This window comes from Poecilia reticulata, linkage group LG21, assembly GCF_000633615.1.
Source record: "Poecilia reticulata strain Guanapo linkage group LG21, Guppy_female_1.0+MT, whole genome shotgun sequence".
In the NCBI taxonomy this organism is placed as follows: domain Eukaryota; kingdom Metazoa; phylum Chordata; class Actinopteri; order Cyprinodontiformes; family Poeciliidae; genus Poecilia; species Poecilia reticulata.
The window spans coordinates 4,754,617-4,759,421 of NC_024351.1; the positions used below are offsets into that span (position 1 = coordinate 4,754,617).

General features: G+C 32.7%; 1 long non-coding RNA gene across 1 annotated transcript; it reads right to left on the bottom strand.

Annotated features, from left to right (window-relative positions):
• Positions 1–3,267: 3,267 nt before the first annotated feature.
• On the bottom strand, positions 3,268–4,805 carry LOC108165769 (uncharacterized). The gene is made up of 3 exons (XR_001776095.1): positions 4,746–4,805; positions 4,385–4,480; positions 3,268–3,384 (listed from the first exon to the last, which is right to left on the bottom strand). It is a non-coding gene; the product is annotated as an uncharacterized LOC108165769 (long non-coding RNA).

Here is a 4,805-nt window from a genome sequence, read left to right on the forward strand (position 1 = left end):
TTATTTTGGGGCAAAACAGATATTTTTAATTAATAATTGAGGTCATGTCTCATATTGTATTATTTTCATCCTACCCACCACTCCAGGCCTAAGTATGAAATCCTGTGAGATTTTGTGGGATTTGAGTTTTTAAAATAGGGAGTGGCCTGTTGTTTGGTCTGAGAGAGCATGTGGTGGACAAGGAAGTATAAGGCTGGCTGCTCCAGGTAGGCTTTAAATTGTTCTGATAGTAATCACTTGTTTTTCATTTTTTATTATGATGTGCTTAGGGACATGCTTAGACGTGTGTCTGTTCCAGAACAACTGAGTTATATATTTGCATAATAGTCTGCAGCCATCAAGAAGTGGAGAAGGTTGTTAATCATCCACAGATGATTGCACCCCTATTTCCCTATTTCACCCCTATTTCCAGGTGAGGCAGAAAGGAAACACTTAAAATGTATAAGGCAGGTGAAACACTGAACTAAACCTGCTAATGACTGATTCAGTCTGTTGATTCTTGGGTTGGTAACTGGTTAAACTGAACTGGACTATTATTACTTGTGTGGGATCTTTATCAGCACGTAGACATTTTTGAATGAATTTAATCAACATATTTGGAAATATTTGTAGTTGATTGAAGATTAAACCAGCTATTTGATGGAAGTTTATTCTGTATAAATTATACACAATTTTTCCAACTACAGTATAAATCACCTTTTGCTCTATTTATCTGTCTCTGGTGTGTTAAATAAACCCTGATCCTCCCTGAGTTTTATCTTTAGGTTTTCTGATAAGCAGCCTTTATTTTAAATATAGTGTAGGGATAAATCCTACACTAGACTGCAGCTTCATAGGTAAATGTAATTGTACGTGTAAACATTGAGATAAATATTAATGAAAGATTAAGATAAAAATTTGCTTAACAGTGAGTGTACATGGGGAACTATATGGTTTGTATTTGTTCTCAGACCTGTAACCAGTACACTGTTTAATCTTTCAATGTCTTTCAGAACTTTTCACATGTTTATCATATTTCTAACCGGCACCTTCCTCACTCTTATTTTTGTGTTTTTCAGCCGTTGCTCTGCAGTTTGACTGAAAGCTGACTCTTAGGGACTGCAGTAAAACTGTCAAGAAGTGGCTTCATTACACGCCAGAATGAGAGGAAAGTGATGCCAACCAGAGTCTAACTGGGGTTACCACAACTAGTACCGTTTCCCTCGTTCATACATTACAAAGCTGAACCTCATGGACTCTGTTCTTCTGTGGACAATAGACTGTTATTCTGACAGTCAAAAATGGGTCAAATGTGTTTAAAGATTTGTTCCTCTTTTCTTAAATAAAATGTTATATCAAACCCATGTTGTCATTTTTAAACTTTTGTACACAGTTTACCCATGATCTGCCAATAATATAGTGTTTAACACCAGTGAAGAAACTTTTAGTGGTATGTTATGTGGACCTATCAGACCTAAAAATGTACATAAATCCTTAGCTTTCATTCAATATGAAATCTACCCAAATCTGCATGTAGATCCACAGTCAAATGAGTGTTGAATCAATGTTGATTCCTAACTGATTCAATGCAATATCAACACAAATATGCATGTAAATTGACATACAGGTGATGGTTGAATCAACATTGATATGATGTCAGTTATGGTTGAAACCCAAATGTTGATTCAACATACAAGTCACCGACCACTTTCAGTGTTGTTTCAATGTTTCTGGCTGACATTGATTCAATATTGTTTCAATCATTCTGTGCTATCTGGGGTACAAGAAAGTCTTCAAAGGGGAACAAGATCAGCCTGTGAAACGTCTCAGTTTAGCTAAATGTGTGAAACGATGAACTTCCTGTTTTGTTTGGGTCTTTGCAGAATCAAGCAGAAGAATCCAGCAGATCTGTTTGGTGTTTAGTCGCAGATCTATGGTCAGTTCTATAGATCCATCAAACAGATACGATTTTATTTAACTTTTGACAAACTGCTGGTTTCCAGTTTGATCTCTGAAGGGTTTGATCTGACTGTGGTGAACAGCAGCAGAGCTCTGCGGTTTTAACTCTGTGATCAGAATAAAACACATCATTGATGTGTCATTTATACACCAACCAACTCAGTTTATTTTAAACTTGCAGCAACACATTTGCAGACTTTTTTTTTTTTTATAGTTCAGGGATATATCACTTTGCAGGCACTGTGAAGTTCAAAATACCATCAAGACATGTCATATTTAACCTGCAGAAAAATCCAGCTGACCTGATGATGAAGAGGCAAATCAAAAGTCTAGTTCTAAAGATCCAGGTACAACTTTAACTTTTTAAAAACCTGCTGGTTTCCACTTTGACATATGAAGTTTTATTATGTGTGAAATGATGAGGAAGTGTTTGGTGACAACTTGGTGAACAGCAGCAGCAGCAGCTCTGAGGTTTTAACCCACAACAACTAGAAAATAGACGTGGTTAGGAAGTTTATGGGTTTTATTTCTACATCCGTCAACTGAACCTGCAGCTACAGAACATGTTAGATAATAAAAACTATTTTTATTGTTTGTTTTACATGTTTTAGAAGCTAAAGTGGAAAAACTGAGAATATGGTTTGACAACATGGAAATATATTTTTACAGATTGTATTTTAATTTACTTCCTTCAGTCTGTATGTTCAAACAAAAAAGGTCAGAAGTAAATAAATGCTTACATTCTTTCTCAAATACAGTAAATATACTATAGGTTACAAACCTCAAATCAAAACTCGAATGATTTACAGCAACAAAATATAAATAAATACCTAATGTCTCATAAAATACACAACTAACACTGTAGCAACAGATTTTATGCAAATATCTGCTTTACTTTGGTTTGATGTTTGTTTTCTTCAGGAACCGCTAAGAAATGAGATCATGCATTTCAGATAGTTATTCTATAAACAAAATAAACAGTAAAATATCATCGGACACTTTGTGCATGTCATTAATAGAAACAGCAAAATATAAAAACTCCTTTTATTGAAAAATGTGACATTTTTTCCATTAGTAGATGGTAATATTTTTCATTCCAATCATTTCTAACATGTGACATTATTATGAAGCACTGAAATGACAGCAGTTTGAAAAGTACAAATAGTGACAATAAAATATTACAAAAACCTTCTAATGTTAAAGTTTACATGACCAACAGGTTTTATGGAGAGAACAAACAGAATAATCCAGTTTTAATATAAATCAATAATCAGTTTCTGAGCTTTATATCAGTTCATCAGAAGCTTTGTGAGTATTTTCATTCTGCAGATTATCAAACTGTTTCATTTCTCTTCCTCATTTTAGTTCTTGTCCAAATATTGACGCTCACAACAGTTAGTGAAAGAGCAGCTAAAGCCACAGAGACGATGATGAAACGGCACAGAGCTGAAATAAAGGAAAAATAAATACATTATTCAGTTTTAGGCTTAATATGATTACATGTTTAGATATTTAGCAAAGTATCTGTTGAGATAAGTTGCAGTTTCATAATCTATCCTAATGAAGTGATGAAGTCCTGACCTCTGACCTTCCTTTATTGTTTATCTGGTTTATTCATGACTCTCAGATTTTATTCATATTTATATGAAGCCTCAACTCATAGGGATGATAACTATCCAGGACTTTATAGCTGATTATTCTCATACAGAATGAAATACATTTACTGAGTATTATTTATTTATTACATGTGTTTTATTTACATATTTAACTTTGTTACATTATAAATCATTCACTAACCTGTGAAAAACATTTCTGGATTAGGAACAGCAAACTCACAACAAATCAGAAAAATGAACATTAGAGTCATTTAATCTTAATGGAAAACTATAAATAAGACAATAAAATTCATCAATAAAACTAAGGAGTTGTTGTTACAGGAAAAAGATGAGAGTCAATAAAGACCAGAAAGAAAACATCAAATATATAAAAGTTATAAAAGCAGCTGAGAAAGAAAGCTAAGATTAAAAATCACTGACTTCATAAAATGAAAACTAAAACTCAGAGAATCCTATCCTAACTAAAAATAAAAAACATGAAAACAATAATTTTAATATTAGATCTGAAATAACTGATGGATTTTGATCTGGATATTTTCAGATGTCATGTTGGTTGGAGCTGAAGTTGGAGAGACTTTAATAGAATAAGTGGCTTTATTTGTAGCTGGGCTCCAAATGGAAATATAAAAATAAAATAAAAAATATCTCACACTTAGAGCAGGTAATGTTCAAGATTATGTTGGTAATTCAATATTTCATAAGAAATAAAGTGATCTAAATATGTGTGTTTTAGAAAAGTGTAGGAATGCCAGGTAAATCTTTAAATTATATTTTAAGACAAAATGTAAAATATACTAATATTATGTTCAGGATATTAGTAAAATCATTACCTTCAGAGATTTTTGAAACATTGTCTGGTTTTGGTCTGGTGGTTGTTCTTGACGTTTTGTTTCCAGGTTTGGTTGTTGGTTGAACTTCTGACTTTTCTATAAAACAGGAAAAAAAATGTGTATTTGTAACTTTAACCTCTTCTAAATTTTAATGAAAATACACAAACAATTGGAAAAACAGTGTAAATGAATCCAAATCATGAAGCCAAAGACATTTTCATGTGACGTTGCTGATATTATAGCATTTCTCATCATCTAAACTCAGAAAGAGCCATTCAACTGCAAACATGCCAAACTAAATTAGAATAAAACACATTGTGTTCTATAAATATGATGTTAAAGATATTAGTAAAATCATTACCTTCAGGAGTTGGTGAAACGTTGCTCTGGTTTGGTCTGGTTGTTTTTCTGTTTCTAGGTT